The sequence below is a fragment of the Pieris brassicae genome, chromosome 8 (assembly GCF_905147105.1).
Source record: "Pieris brassicae chromosome 8, ilPieBrab1.1, whole genome shotgun sequence".
Taxonomy (NCBI): Eukaryota; Metazoa; Arthropoda; class Insecta; order Lepidoptera; family Pieridae; genus Pieris; species Pieris brassicae.
The window spans coordinates 14,534,664-14,551,973 of NC_059672.1; the positions used below are offsets into that span (position 1 = coordinate 14,534,664).

The window sequence follows — 17,310 nt, forward strand, 5'->3', positions numbered from 1 at the left end:
AAATTTTCAAATATTCAGCTGTAAGAATATGCTATTTGGAAAACTTAGATTTAAACGAACTTAACTGAACTTAGAAATAAAGCGGTGATGGCTTTGCTGTAATTATTGTATTCGTTGACAATCAATGATACAACAATATTGATAAATTAAGCTATATTCAATCGTATCTTGATTTCACAATAACGAATTCCTCCAGCTTTCGATTTATTTCTCTAACGACTGTAATTATACATATAATATTAGGAATTATAATTAAACAGAAATCTGGATGTTATAGTTACACGTTTACTTGTTGTTAATAATTAATATTATGTATTCTATGTACATTATTACCACTGTCCAGGAAATAAGTTGAATGAAGCACGAAACAAAACGTGTTTCATATGGTTTCGATTAGAATAATAAAAGGATGGTCGCGTCGTTTATCTAAATTTAATATTTTGAATTACCGTACAATTATTACTATTGTAAATATATTTCTTAAACTCTGTCGTTACTGTTAGCGTTAGAAGTGTCTTAACTCTCCAATTGGACATTCCTGCGTCTGTTTTGTTTCACGCGGTATCAACCTGGGACGTTTAAACATAGGTAGGTTACTAACACAAACAATGCTGGAATGAAGGCGTATCAGAAAACTGGTATTCGAATATTTTTAATGTGGCCTTGACAAAGCAATTAATAGCCTGACACCAGAGCGAAATTTATTGGACTTCGCTCTGTGACCTCTATTCGTTTATATATATCATAGTAATGTATATGTCGCAGCCAACTAGCTTAATTAGCCGTTCAATTAACATCCTAGCCTTTTAACTAAACGGTGCCGTTTAACCAACGGCCTGAAAGATATTCAGCCGTAGCGTTTGTTATAACATTAAATAAACTGGCTGGCTAATGCTTAGGCCATTCGTACGATAGAGTCATTATTTGGCAGAAATAGAAAAGATTAAATATATGACGAAAATATATTTCTTTCAAAATTAAATTGCTTAAAATTCACATTATTGTTTTCACTACTCTTCAAGTGTCCTTGTTGTTTTTCATGATATTTTGCACAACACCATCAAAGTTGTGGTTTGCCGACGCCATATTGACAGTTTGAAGAGTTTCGTTTCGAGTTTGAGAGTGGCACAAATTGTGTATTAAATTTAAATTACCAGCCTGGTAATTTAAATTTAAAGCAAGGCAAGGCAAGTAATGAAACGTCATTGATCCAAGTTATTTGCCTAGCTGTTTGAGCAACTGGCTAAACATCATTCAGGCCGTTAGTTAAACGGCTAGGCTGTTAATTGAACAGCTAATTAAGCTAGTTGACTGCGACATATATAAAACTACTGTGTACTTTTACCCATTGGCGTCTAAAAGTATATTCAAAATTCCGTTATAATACTTGCATTCCGAGTTACCAGGCATTGTATTGCCAAACAGAGACTTTGTGACTAGGAATGTATATTAGAAAACTACGCACGCCATTATGCATCAGCGATACACCCCTATAGCCTTCTAGAGGAGTATTCTTCGTAAATACCACAGAGAAAGTTAAAATAGTTACCTGATCTGAGAAGTTACGAAGAGGATGTCCGAATAATTCATCGAGAAGTGAAAAAAATATAATTTATCGCAAAATTGGTTTCAAGTTACGACATTTTATATAACATGTATATAGAATGTTATTATAAATACCGTTTAATCTGTCCTATGCTTCACTGAGACACGTTTATAACCTTGTAAAATAGAATTTTACTGTATAAAAATTGTAGCGTAATTTCAGACGTCTTCTTTCAGACATAATATTAACTGTACTTAATCTCAGATGTTTTTACCGTCTTCAAGCACTTAGTGGACTAATGTATTATTCAGCCAGCGACTAACTTTATGCATCTAATGAAACCTTACCTAATCCCCCTTTTCTTACAAAAAAAAATAGTTTTCCAGCTCTAAATAAACTTTTCTTACCAAACTCAATTTATTAAAATCAATTTACTGTTTTTTACATAAAATATATTTTTTTTATTTCAGGAGAGAGAAAAACATTGCATGATGAGAATACATGCGTTCGGAATTAAATTATTTGACGTCATCAAAATATACACTTGACAGGCGTTTTTGCTATGTACCAAACTTTAATAAGGTTTATAATGAATATTTATGAGGAACATAATAGGTATATCTTCTTTATAGAAAACGCGCCAGGAGTTAGACAAATATGTTTTTTAGTATATCATTTCCTTATATAGTTTTTAAGCATTTTATTATTTACTTTACTTTTATAGAATATTAAGTGTATAAAAGATGAATTAAATGATTTCCATAGATATGTATATATATGTCTATAGGTTTAGGCTCAATTTATAGTCTGTGATCTCACGGAGAAAAAAAATGAATTAGAAATTCTGATTTTTTGTTACTATATCATATCATATATTAGAATAATAAATGTTTAAACTTTTCGATGTTTAAATAAGACTTTTTTTAACTATCTCTATTTCTCTTCTCTAGTTTCCTTCTTTTATGTCCATTCCATTTCTAAGTCTACGTTTATACAATTCAATTTATAAAACATATTTTTCTTAATCTTTCCTAGGAAATGCGTGTATCCTGTACACTATATATTATAAAAATAAACCATATTATATTTCTTTGTAGAATGAATTATCGTATCAACCTCTTTTCTCATTTCAAACTTTTTTCTAATTTGCCATAACAGTTATGACAACGGTCAAAACATCAAAATTTTCACAGCAAAAAAAATATTAAAATGTTAAATTAAAAATAGCCAAATTATGTAAAAATTAAAAACACACATTATGCCGTCTTAAAACATGTCAAAATCTCAGCCTCCTGGTTGTGGGCTAAGTTTTAATTTGAACCAACTTTTGATGATTATTGGGTCTATAGTAATCCTGGTACTGCTGTTTCTGGTTGTCTGCCATATTGTGAATGGCCGATAGAGATGGGGAAAAGTTCCGTGTGCTATGAGATTGATTTAGTGCAAATAATAGTAATTGCCTTAGCATTTGTGACCTTGCTTATTGTAATGAACTGGATGTGCAAGTACTACAGCTGCTCTTAGGAAGATGACGTGCCATACCCTTAACGTGTCGCTGACGCAAATTATCTTGATGGTGGGAACGCTTGTGGTTCTGGGCTTGTTGTTCACGGTAATATGCAGTATTATTGAGGAGAAGGCGTAGACATGCCATGGAACCAAAAAACTATACAAAATGTCCAAATTGATGTGAGAAGTTTCATTATGGTAGGATTTGCGTTTCTCATCTGGTTGATATCCATGCAATATATATGTAAGTATGTGTGTAGTTTGCCGCCCTAATCGTGAAATTATGGGACATGCAAAATACAGATGATATGGATATGGTTATAAGCAACAAAATTGTCATGGAAGTAATAGCCAAATGTTCGAATTTTAAAAGATGTTGCAGCTATAACATGATGGATTCTTCCATATGACTTAGAGTGATTAAGAAGTTTCTGATTGTATTTGAAGCTTAATATTTTATGCGAAAGTTCCATTTATTTCTCTCCTAAATATTCCATTATATTGATTGAATACCAATAATTAATCAATGTCAATCTGTAACGCTTAACTCAATTCGTCCTCGATACAAACATCTGTATATCAATAAAGAAATAATATTTTTTTTGGTTTTGTCACATGTATTCAAAATATATATTAAATATTAAATAATTAGAATTTTTATTACCGACAACTTATATTAACAGTTTTAGTTAAGCGTTAAATTTCAACTCAGAGAGCATCCATCGCACTTTAACACGCTAAAGGAAAATATCGTGGAGTAATCAACAATTCTTAGGAGTTGATTCAGAGTAAATACTTTGTGCGTAGGTATGTATAAATCCAAACCGTTTTTACATATGGGGTTCATACACACTTCCAAAATCTCTATGGTAATTGGACACAAATAATCTACTTATCTATAACGAAAAGTGATAAAGGACACAATTGCCAAATTGTGTTTCATTGGGTAAAAAATAAAAAAAAATATTAACGCTGCCTCGGCTTTAGGAGACTTTGTCCCATGAACTTACGTTTAGGCGCCTGCCAACAATATAGCGCTTTACGTATAGTATTGTTATTGCTACTTGGGTATTGTTTTACTAGACTTACAACTTTTTTAATACCTTTTAAATAAGTTCATAAATCGAATTGTAAGCTGACAATGCGTTTTACTGTCCTTCGTTTATTTAACTAAACAGCCGATAAATTGTGACTCAGATGCACCGTGATTTAGGAATAATTATGTCCCATTAAAGATACTAAATTACATGACTTCAAGATGCCCGCAGGATACAATTTACTTTTGATGATGATTCTTTAAATACCAGTCTGCATATAAACGGAACTAAACGTTGTGCTATAATCACGTATAAACAAAAATGAATGCAAAAATTTTCTCTGTTATTTCCCGTAAGAAACTTCTCTAAAGACATAAATTTCCAACGGAATCCATTGTAAACAGGAACTAAACGTATCTTTTACAAACTAGATTAAACTTTTCAGCGTCCACCGGAAACTGAATTGGATTTTAATATTAATTAGAAATTGCTGTAGCTGCGGCCTTTTCGTACATTGTTTAGTTTCGTTGTTAAGAATTTACTATGTTAAGATCAACTTATAACAGATCCAACAATTTCAAATATATTATGTAACGATTGATGAGTCGAAAGTATCTGTAAAAAACGATGGGTAAGAAAGACTACTTTCGTGAGTTTTAAATAATTCTTTGTACTCATACTATCGATTCACCAATAGCACGAATTATTGGTATAAGGTATTCGCTAGTTCGGCCGGCGCTTCAGTGTCAGTTCGTTGAAGAGAATCTCTAGAAGCCAAAAAAGTGCTAAGGATTTTTATTTTACAGAAACATACACAATTTGATGTAAGACGAATTTAGGTAGTACGTTGTTGCAAATTGTTAATGTAATATGTACTGTATTCTCAAACGAAACATGTATCTAACAGACCTTTGAGCCAATAACGTATATTCATTTTGGATGTTATTCTTAGTTTTCCTGCAATATCCATATCATAACTGAATATCATGTTTTTTTAAAGTTATTGACTGCCACCTGTATTCTGAAATAGCTAAATATGTTGTTGTTTCAACATTTATTTTTCTAATAGGTACAGTACTTGAGCTTTAATTCTTACCAACAGATTCATCCCTTTATAATTACAGAATAAATCGTTTATATATAATGCGCTTCTTGTTATAAATAATTCATACTGAGCCCCTCGTCCTCGACCTCTATATATTATTAATCTGTTTACTAGCTACGTTAAATATTTCACTTCAGGAATTATACAGTTAAGGCAATCAAAGGTTTAATGCTTTGCCCCACTACCATTTTAGATTCACGTCAAAAGCAAATATGATTTGCTTTGTAGACACGCTAATTAGACAGGCTTGTATTGAACCCACAATAGCGTGAATAGTTCAAGAGGAATACTACTGATTTTGACTTGTTTTGGAGTTTTCGCACAAATATGTCTGATAATGGTTATGCTTACGAATACTCGTTTTAGGCTTTTTACACCACATTTGAACGAATAATAATGTTTTGAACAAAATTTTAATGTTGACAATCCATTTCACTTTGATATTTACAGTTAACTATACTGTAGATGTGTTAGTAACATTTAGAGTTAGATAAATAGTTACTGCACTGAATGACGGTAAGAGTACTTACTACTAGGTGAATAAACTTCATACGCGTTTAGTTATTTGCATGCGTACGACATAAGTTCTTTACAAATATATGTTTAATTAGTTGTATTTGTAAGACTGGCATATTTTTCACGAAATAATATTTCGGTATCGGTAGATACAGAATAGTTTGTTTAAAGTATATCTATTAATCGGACAAAGCCTTGTGTGTGTTGGATTTCAAACTATATGCAGATAGAGTTAAATTAAAATAAGACATATTATATTAACTTCACATGCTAATTGTCAATGTCAGGTAAATACGACGCGAGTCCCTCCAGGACTTGTCTTGTCTATAGTATATACATTAAACATTTTTTTTATTGTCCGTTTGAAAGGTTCTGTAATAAATATAATTATGTTATTTTAAATATTTATTCCCAACACCTTAGAGATAATTAAAGTAATAAACTTAAATTTAATGAGTATAATTATAATAATTCGTTCTATAAAGATTAATAAATTAAATATATTTAATCAACACTTAAAGCTCTAAATGAACCCGGCATTCCGGCGTATTCGTCATTAAACCTATCCTTTGGCCGTAGAGATTCATCAGTACACATTTTACTTCTTTCTTCTAGATACTTCTTGAATTCTTCAGAAGACAGCTCATCTTGCCAGTCATCTGGAACGTATGCAGATTTGAGAATTGCTATGTATAGTTATGGATTAAATAATTGAAACAAAAATACAAAACGTTCAGTTTAAAATCAATAAAAATCCTTGAACTATATATATTTTTTCGTTTAGCGTATTAATATTAAAATATTGTCTATACTTGCTCATAATATATTTTATAAAGACTACTCTACTATCTTTGATCCGTATCTTCAATCAAAAGTTACGCGATATAATCTATATATAAATTGAACCAACCGTGAATTTCTCTAATAGATTTCTCATTTCCACCAAACTCAATTGGAATAACATCTTTACCAAGAACATCGCACAATTCACTCCAAGTTCTATACACGTGTATCCGGCTTATTAACTTCGGCGAGAGCACTTGCTTTAAAAGAGCTACAAAAGCGTCAACGTACTTTGATGTGGTTATACAATGTACACCTTTTACTCTCGTTCCATATCCTCCCTAGAACGTAATTGGCAGCTTTAAAAATATTCTTTAGTGGACCTGATTGCATGCCTACTCAGTTTATTATACTTGTGTGCGTCAGAACATTTGTTATTATAATATTTGTTGTTATACAACATATTTGATTTCCATTCATAAACACTTCCGGCCACGGCGGACTATTTCTATTGAGACTTGCCGTTTGAAATGTTTATAGTGTACATGTTTGAGACTGTGCAATGTATATTAAAGCCGAACTACGAGGGGACGGCTGATCAACACGACGACATGAGAGCAGAAGAACAGCTGGTCTTGTTTGTATGTTAAGCATTACGTATGTTTCCGCGGCATGTGCGTGTTCAAACAACTTCCAGACTAGACTACCCTTGAAATTTTTCTGGGAAATGGCGCATTTTATATATTTTCAAGCCATCCCGAGTATCACACTTAAAGTTTAATAACAATAATTTATACATAGGCAATATAGATTTTAATAAATAAATGAAAGTACTTTCAAACTCCTCTATTATTTATAGTATTTGGAATTTTTGAAATCAATTAATTAGGCTTTCTTGAACTCATCACAAAATTTTGTAGTTCTGTAATTATCTTTTGTGGTAGGTAAATTATTATACCTATATATCTAAAAAAATGTGCGACTACTGTAGAATCTATTTTTGCCGACTGTTACACAAACCACCTCTTAACTATTAACGAATGTTTTATTAATGTTTCTGCTTAATACAATTTTTTTTCCTCACCATGGTTATTGAAGCAACATCCTTCAGTTCAAAAGGATTTTGTTTGGATACTAGATCGAATACATTTATATTCGTAAGATCTACACACATATGCATAGTAGATACATTGTCTACTTGCATTATATATTCAATCATCTGAAAAGTATTCATATTTAATTTAAATGAATAAAAACTCCTGGTATCTCAAAATTCCACCGATCCACCACTATGTGGAACCAGCTGCCCACTGAAGTATTTCCGAACCAATTCGACTTAGGGTCCTTCAAGAAAACAGCGTACCAATTCTTACAAGGCTGGCAACACACTCGCAAGCCCTCTGGCATTGAGTGTCCATGGGCGGCTGTATCACTTAAAATCAGGTGAGCCTCCTGCCATTTTGCCCCTTGTTCTATAAAAAAACAGGGCACAAGTGACAACTCGATCGTTTGTCTTCGACATTATCTATACGTGTCTTTATTACATCCTTGAACACGTCAACATTGTCTGGCTCAAGTGGTTTGGACATGTGCACCGAATGGTGGACGACAGATACTCAAACTGAACTTACAACCTGGCAAGAGAAAACCCGGTAGCTTGATGCTCAGAAGGTGTTCGAAGTTGGGCGTAAGAAGCACGAGACGATTGATTTGGCGAAATAATGCGGAGACTAATATGCATAAGGGGCTGTACACCCATTGATGATGATAATAATGACATGATTAGATATGTTTTTTATCTAATAATTTCATCATCATCATCGATATATTGTATAAATCAAAAATACCGTGATTTTGTTAATGAATTTCGATTGCAGAAGTTTTGTTTTTAATACTGTCATACGAGATTTTGAACAATAATAAGAAAAGTAGTATTTAACACACTTATTATAAATCTTTATTAATTGTATAAACTCACTCGGATTGAATTTTTGTGCAATTCAGTTAAATGTGATGATTTCTTAATATCACTCCAGAATTTCATTATGAATATTCTTGCATTGTCTTTTGAATAGTTGGGTAAAATAACAGGGGTACTGAAATATTTAATAATCAATGTAGACTTAATATACGAAGAAAGATCTAAATAATTGGATTATGATTTAATTAGTTCTGTTTAATAAGGAATCTAGCTGAATCCTTAATTAGGAAAAATTAAAACTTTTTAATAGCAGTTTGCCAGACTGGTTTCGCCAATGTAACTTATATATGTTGAGACCTAGCTACATTAATAAACTTACAATACATTAAATTAACAAATGTAATCGGAATGTATACACACAGTGTGGTCGCTGAGAGTGCACTCTTTATTTTAAAACTCTAATGGAAATGAACCCAGAATCCGACAGCTTCAATGCGAGACAACGGTTTGATTTTACCCCGGAACTCGAAGCTCAATATCTCCTCTTTCATGCCAACCACAAGATCAATGAGATAGATATTTAACATTTCAATCTCAATAACATTACAATTTCAATCGTTCAATCCCAGCGTCAATCAAGTTAGCGTTTTAATAAAAATATATTAACTGTCTCAACAACTTTGCACGTGCCAAATGGACAAAAAAATATTTCAGTATTCTGTAAAACTTACACGACCTCAAATAGTTCCTTTAAATCACTGTTTCTATCCGAAAATTGAAAATAATGTGGTAGCAAAGTTCTCAAAGTGCAAGATTTGTCTAATAAATTTTTGACTCGCTCTATTGATCCTTTCGCCCCAAGAATGCTCATTTTCAGATAGTTTGTGCCTGGAATAAAATGTGGTTAAACTTTAAAGCAAGTTTCTCTTTGTGAAGAAATCATAACTACAACTATCCAGCCAATCGGTACTGATCTACTAATGAAATATTTTTTATTCATTGAATTAATTAAAACAAGCGAAAACAATCTCAGCATTCTCTTTTAACATTAGTTTTTTCCCGATATAAGATATATAATATAATTATAAGTTCTTATTTTTTTTTAATAATATACATGTAGTAGCTTTGTGTTGACAAACAAAGATATCAATGTCAGAAGAGTACCTAAAGACTTGCATTTTAACAAAATCTAATTTATAAACAAGTAGGCAAAAAGTTGTACTAGAAGACTCCCGCGACAAATCAAGAATGAAAACTGAAACAAATATTTTTTACGAGTAGTTTTTCTAAAATTTAAGCAACACAAACACATTGACTTTAAAATACTATTTTTTACTTTATTGTAAAACAAAATAAAAATTATATAACTCACTGAAATTTTTGCTTTTGAAGTGTGGCTGTCTTTCAATCCATTTTCTTATGATTTCTATAATTTCTTCCATATCACCTATTCCTAAATTAATAGTTTGCATCCCAAGTTCACTGCATTCATTTGAAAGGTGTAATATTGATTTCTTCGGTTTAAAATCCATTGTTTCACAATTTAATATATTATAAGACAAAGTACATTCGTACTCGTTGCAGTCGAAATATAACTGGTTATCATTGACTCGTGAGTTGTTTTTATTATGTATTTTTATCACAACAGACGCAATATCTTACGGAAAAATGTGAATTGATATGACCATAACATAGAAATAGCACAAAAATTACACAATTAAACCGGCATAGAAAATAATTTATTCAAAATTTATGTTAAAAAAAAGATATTATGGCTGACATGTTGAAATATATGAATAAGTTTAACATTTTATTTGCACATTAAAAGTTATGAGGACCTTGTACAGTTTTTGTTGTTATCCTGAGTTATTAGTTAATAATATAACGGTGATACATAGATCACCACAGATAGATAGGTAGAGGACTGCACGCGTTAGTTGTAAACAGTTATAGCTCTTAATGATCGTTTCTGAATACCGCTGTAAGACTGGAGGTCATGCAATGTTATACAGATAATTATAGCCTAAAGGTTTCATCGGTGGCATGTTGTTTACATTCGAAGCACGACGGTACTGAAGTAACAATTTTTGTTAATTTCGTGCCAGCGCTGAGAGTAAAGTAGATCGCACGTTCTCAGATTTCAGAATCTTGTCTATAAAAAATTCTAAGCTATTTTATGGTCGTTAAAAGTTAGGAACTTAGATATGTTTGAACCTGCTCTCGGGTTATTACGAAAGTTGTATGGCAACAAAGTAAACTTTTAAGTTATAAATACAAAAATATGATCAGAACATTTTAAATGCTTCGAAGTCAAACTCGTGACATCATACAATAAAGTCAGTTAAATGTTATAAAGATTTTAGTGTTAAATAAGATAATACAATTGAATTGAATTTCCAAGAATTTCCACAATGGCCTTTGCCATACTTACACAAAAATACATCAACAATCGAAATAATTAATTATTAGATATAATTACTTCAAAGCTGTTATTAATTAAATTTATATTAATAATCAATTATTAAGTGTATATTACTTAATAATGTATTATAAATACATAGCTGTAAATGCAATTCCCGAAGTTTCTTATCATATGATGGGAAATAATATTCAAAATCACAAATACTTTTTTAGTTTGTAATATGTTGTTATTCCTATTAAATATAATATATGAATACGATTCATGTACAAAAATAAGTATACAATTACAGCGAAGCTTTAAATAGTCACATTTGTCTTAAAACTTTTATGAAATCTCTCGTCACCATGTAAGTTTTCGCTTAATCAACATTTAGCAGCCGGAATGTGCCTGGTAAACCAGCGTACTCCTGACTAAACATGGATTTGGCCTGCAGCTTTCAACAGTGCTCGCAGAGCTTACATCCTGAAAGTATTTCTTGAAACCCTCGTCGCTTAGAGCCTCGATCCAATCGTCTAAAAATTTTGGTCTTTATAAAAAAAGACTGGCTATGATTATGAGTTAAAAGACAGAGGTTTGTTATTCGTTTCTATACTTAAGATGTTAGTCGAAGTATGTTAAATTTTTTATAAATCCATTAGTGCGTTTGTAATGATATTTTTTTAAAGTAATTATGACGTTGCCTACTTTGGTTTACATATCAAGTAATGATTGCGGGTGCATGCCCCTAAGCAAGAAAATTATGTTTCGATAAATAAATTCGATCACCACTAGCCTTTATAGGAGCCAGTCAGGTTATGCCTATGTATTTATTTCGTTATATAACAGGGGGCAATCATGCTTGAGGCTAATCTGATGTTAAGAGATACCGCTACCCATAGATCCTGACATTGCTAGAGGGCTCGCAAGTGCGTCGCCAGCCTTTTAAGAACTGATACGCTCTTTTCTTCAAGTTCATATAAGATGTATGCTATTAACCGACAATGGACGAAATGATAAGTGTCTTTGTGCGGAAATTTAGTTCACACTACAAAGATGCATTTAATTATGACTTCTACCTTTGCAAACATTATTTGATTTTATAGTTTTATAAATATAACACAAACCATGTATCTCTTTTTCCGTTTTTTCATAGCCACCAAAATCAGCTGGAATTATTTCCCTTCCAATTAAATCATAGATTTCTTCCCACTTTTTAAATACCTTTATTCGTTTTATTATCTTTGGCTTCAGTACTTGTTTCAATATACCGATCAATGTGTCGATTACTTTAGATGTTGTTACAAAATATATTCCTTTGAGACGCATCCCGTGACCTTCCTTGAAGTTTAATTAGTTTATCAATAACACGTATACGTAAGTAAAATCCCTTATTCTATAGTTTTATTATTTTAATTAGGTACTCACCTATCTCTTTTCTGTAAACACAGTTTGACAATAAGAGACAAGAATACTTTTATTAAAATTGTCGAATTAGTTTTTATGAATAATGGGGTAAGTATTTATTTTTAATCGTAGCATAACGATCATTTGTGTATTGCAAAATTGCAGAGTATTAAGAATATCTATACTTTCCATAGAATAATATATAGACTGCTGTTTATGAGACGTCATAGAGAAGAAAAACCTGAGGTTAACGGCATGCACTAATTTCCAAGGATATTAGAGTGTAATAAAATTAAAAGAGTGTTAATATACAATGCTAGAATATGATTATTTATAATACTAAACTTATAAACAAAACTGTTAATGTATTTCGTAAATCCATAAGGTTCAATTTTGTTATCAATTCCACTATGCTCTTAACTTCAGTTAAGTCGAAAATTCCAATGTATTCTCCTACAAAGTCACATTGCTTCATGTATTCACTAATCTACAAATAATGTAATTGTGAACAATAAAAGATGTCTAATTTATAAATTATTACGATAAACATATAAAACCAGCCTAATTTCAGGTTACCGTTGCAATACTCATTGGTAAAATTGGAAATTAAATTGCGTAGATGACGCCTCGAGAGTTCCACAGACTATGAATTCTTTTGAAACGTCAACGCTATAAAACATTTATTATATAGTAGTCTGTATGCACTATGTAGTGTAGTTATGTAGTTATGGTTTCTGACTAATTTGACTATAAAATAATCAGAAATATAAATAGGTACAGTTCGAGTTTTTTTTTTTAGATTTAGTCTTGATATTTATATCTGGATCTACTGAACCGTTAATATTAAAATGAAATCTTGTCTTGTTAACTAATTTTATAAAAATATAATGTAGGTTGTAAAATTCTTACCAACATAGTATATTTCATAGCTTGTGTTATCTCTGCCGCCTGCAAACCATCGTAGACTTTTACTGTGAACACTCGGTAGTGGTCTTTCGAAAGCTGAGGAAGGATAATCGGTTTTCTGCAAAATACATTTAAAAACATTACAGTTAAGTTTTTGTAATACCCAGAATATTTGAATACATACTTACATAACTTTAAATACATCTTCAAAATCCTTCTTCGCATCAAAACATTTAAAGTGATCAGGCATAAGAGTCCGTAAGGTACACATCTTGTCAAGTCTCTGCTTAGTAACTTCTATCGATCCCTTTGATATAATAATGTTGGCTCGCAATAAATTGTGAGCTAAAAAAAAATTGCATGTGTAGTGTGTATGTTCTTTTTAAATATGTTACTCTAATATATTATATATATATACTATAACTTATAAGCAGTGCACCAATGGATTTTCTTTCTATGTGCGTAATTAACATTACCTCGAACGGTGATGAAAAGTACCGTGAGGAAACCGACTTGCCTTATACCCAAAAAGTCGCCGACGTGTGTCAGACACAGAAGGCTGATCACCTACTTGCCTATTCGGTCAACAATGCTCATGAAACAGATACAGAAATCTGAGACTCAGACCTAAAAAGGTGGTAGATCCATTGATTTATTTTTTATTTATTTTATATAACTTATATACAACCTTTAACTACTAAAAAATATTGATAAAGAAGGAAAGACAGCCTGAACTTATAGTTCTCTATTTCTTCGATATTTTATTTGCGTTTATTTATTGAAGCATAAATTTAAATAATAATGATATACAAATACAAACCACTTCAGGTAAACTTGTCTCAATAGCCTTGTTGTTCATCAACGTTTGTACGTAATAGATAAACGAGTGCTGCATATTTACTTTTTAACACTTTAAACGAAAAATTAATTATTTACTCCTTACATTATGATTCATTAGAAATGTCAAAGCGTTTTCAAATGTTTGTTAGTCAGAATTATGTCATTTAAATTGACATACACAACAACGCGAAAACAATATTGTAAGTTCTAAGTGTTTAAATGATTTAAATTTATTTTCATACTCGTATATGTATTCATCGAAAGGATAGATACCAATAAAGAAACGTAAAAAACCCGTTTAAGTAACCCACAACAACCTGCGAGCTACGCATGGATCTTCCAAATGTTCAGTCGTAAATAAAAATATTGCTTACTGGCGCAGCTAACGAAAAGAGCTGGTGCCCTTGAAACACCTGCACAGATATTCATAGATATGTTCAGATATATAAATATATATTAATGCAACACTTGGTTATTAACACAAACCCAAGATCAAAACATTTAAACAAAGCATTTTAGTCTTTGAATTAAATTGAATGGTTTTCAGTAACAATCCAATTATTTCAAAATTATTAAACAAATACGTGTTATTATACTCACAAAAGTCTTTTCTTCTGAAATGTGGCTGCTCTTCCAACCACTCTCTAATTTAATGGCATCTTCCATTTCGGTTTCATCTTTAAAATTGATACATTTATACACATACTGTAATGTGTCATGTCTTAACTTCAAAAATTGCTTTATAGGTTTGTATTCCATGTCTTTTTTCCAACGCAATAAGAAAACTACTGACGGTTAGAGGTGTTATAGCATCAGTGAAGAGTAAATATTAATATAAGAATCTTTGATTGAGAGGTTTAGTGGTAGGAGAACTATATAATATAATATTTTCATGGTACACATACAGTTTGTAAGTAGTGTTATTGGACACGATGTTATATTCAATATCCTTTTTAGTAAATCAGGTTAGTTTTAAGTTAGGCTATATCGTAATCTTGAATGCTATTTTTAGATCCTCCGTTGTGCATAGATATCTTTTTTTTTTAAGATTGGTCCTTGGCAGGCTAACAGTTTGTTCACGCTGTATCGGTATACATAGATGTTAAGCGCCCGTACTCTGTAAATTCCAATAGCGACAGCGATTTCGACCCTACATTTTTGTATGCAACTTATATGGTGTTCTCTCAATATCCATCTCTCAATCTCAATAGGTTACAAACTTGACTAATACTCTTTATTGAGTGGGATCTCTTGGAAGTTACAGAGTACGGGCGCAGCTCACTACTACGTCAGATTACCGGTGCAACTTAAATTTAGCTTTAGATTTTAGCTTAAAGCTTGTGGGTTCCTTAGCAGTATGACCAAGTGCTTAGTTTGCACGTTTAGTGACATGGTGTACAGAAGAGGTAAAAATGAGTTTTGAGTAGAGGATTTTACGCTTTACTGTTAACATTGTTAAATAAAATATCTATTCTATCTATATTTTAGTGAGATATTAATAATACTATTAAATATCATCCCTACATAGATCAAAATCAAAGAACAAGACGAAACCGTAAAGTAAATTATTAACTTAAGATATATTTCCGAATAAACTAGTAGATATTAATTTTGATATAATTTTATTCAATTAGAATATAAAATACATCTAATTAATCAAGGCCAATTTTAATTCCGAGAACGGTATAAAGACATCAAAGATTGTCCAAAACAGAAGTTTTCCTTTATTACAATTGCTTTGAAAGTAATTTGGGAAATTCTTGCAAATTTTATCGACAATTTACATTTTACTTGTGAGAGTTTAAATTTTTAAAGTTCGGTACCGTCTCTGTTAGCGAGTTTTGCATAAAATTATATTTTTGGTAATATTCTAGGTTTTTCATATTTATTACATTTCGTTGTTATGAATTATAATTAAGAATATATACTTACTAAAGGCACGATTAGCGACACAAATAAATGTTATCATTTAACTATTTTTGTTAATACATAACATCAACAACGGCTACTCACTGCGTCGTGTAATGCGATTTAAATAATATAATTAGGAACATACAGATTACTGAGCTGAATATATATGCACTTACATTGGTTTCCGTATATATATTTTTTTGTAAATACCAAAGAGTAGTTGTTTAAAATACTCAAAAAAACAAAACTTTAAGGTATTACTGTAAGTAGATAAACTATTTGAAAATGCAGATACTGGTACAAATAAATATTATTAATGGATATCCTACCACTCTAACACTTTATTTAAATAAACGACACCGTGTTCTGTTAATTGACAACTATGTCTTTATTTAAATAAAGTTTCTTCTTTGTTATTTAAAATGCTATTTCCAAAGTTAGAATATAAATTCTTTATTTTTTGTAATAAATATAATGAAAATGCATCTTTATCTAAACAAAATAAAGCTCAATTTAGAATATCGATGATTTAATAAAAATCCTCAGGTAACGTTCTATATATCGATAAGTAATGTATGGAAAACGCCACCCGCAACGTTTGTATGAAAATTATATTTGAATTTAAAGCTGGGATTACGGCGCAATGGAAGCATTGGCTTTGCAAAAATACTTTTAAGAACTGTATTTTTCTGAATAATTTAGTCATAAAATTTTACTATACGATGTATATAATATTAGTAAGTCAATTTGAGTGAAGATTTTTAGTTTCGTTTGCCGAACCGAAATTTGCTAGATGGTATGATATAGTATAAGTTAATAGGTAGACTAAAATAGTATCAAGGTCTTTGTTTTTGTCTAAGTATTGTCTTAGTCACGCCTGTCTAAGCTATGCCCTTTTGCTTTTCTCTTAAACAGTGCCACGTTATAAGCCAGTGCGAATAAGAAACCACAGGGAAACTTGACATGCCAGCCCTTAGAACTACAATAAGAATGGGAGTGAGCCGTGCGCCAAGTGTAAAAGAACCCAGTCTACAAGATTTGGTCTGGGCCTCAGATTTCGGTATCTGCTTCGTAGTCATTTGTTTTTTTTTTCAAAGAGGCTAGTTGGTTTCAGTCTACTGTTTCCGTCGGCTTGTTGGGTCTAAGTCATTCCGGTTTCCACACGATGTAATCCTTCACCGTACGCGCGGGTGTTTAATATATTATAGTCAAAACCGTTCACGACGACAACGTGTAGAACGACATACCGGTTATATAAACCAAAATCAAAGGTCCCGGTGGGTAAAAGCATTGGGTACTTAACAACGTCATCGGCTGTTAAGGCTATCGGTTTTTATGACCAAACATCAGGAGTCCCTTCGATGTCGTTACAACAGATTTCGATTTTAGCTGTATTTTATTTACAAGTCCGTAATGCTCCATAGTCTAGGA

General features: G+C 31.4%; 1 long non-coding RNA gene and 1 pseudogene across 1 annotated transcript; one reads left to right on the plus strand and one right to left on the minus strand.

Moving 5' to 3' along the window:
- Positions 1-2,766: 2,766 nt before the first annotated feature.
- LOC123713575 lies at positions 2,767-5,314 on the plus strand. The gene is made up of 3 exons (XR_006754215.1): positions 2,767-3,299; positions 3,739-3,862; positions 4,538-5,314. It is a non-coding gene; the product is annotated as an uncharacterized LOC123713575 (long non-coding RNA).
- Positions 5,315-6,163: 849 nt separating this feature from the next.
- LOC123713325 lies at positions 6,164-14,753 on the minus strand (annotated as a pseudogene).
- Positions 14,754-17,310: the final 2,557 nt, after the last annotated feature.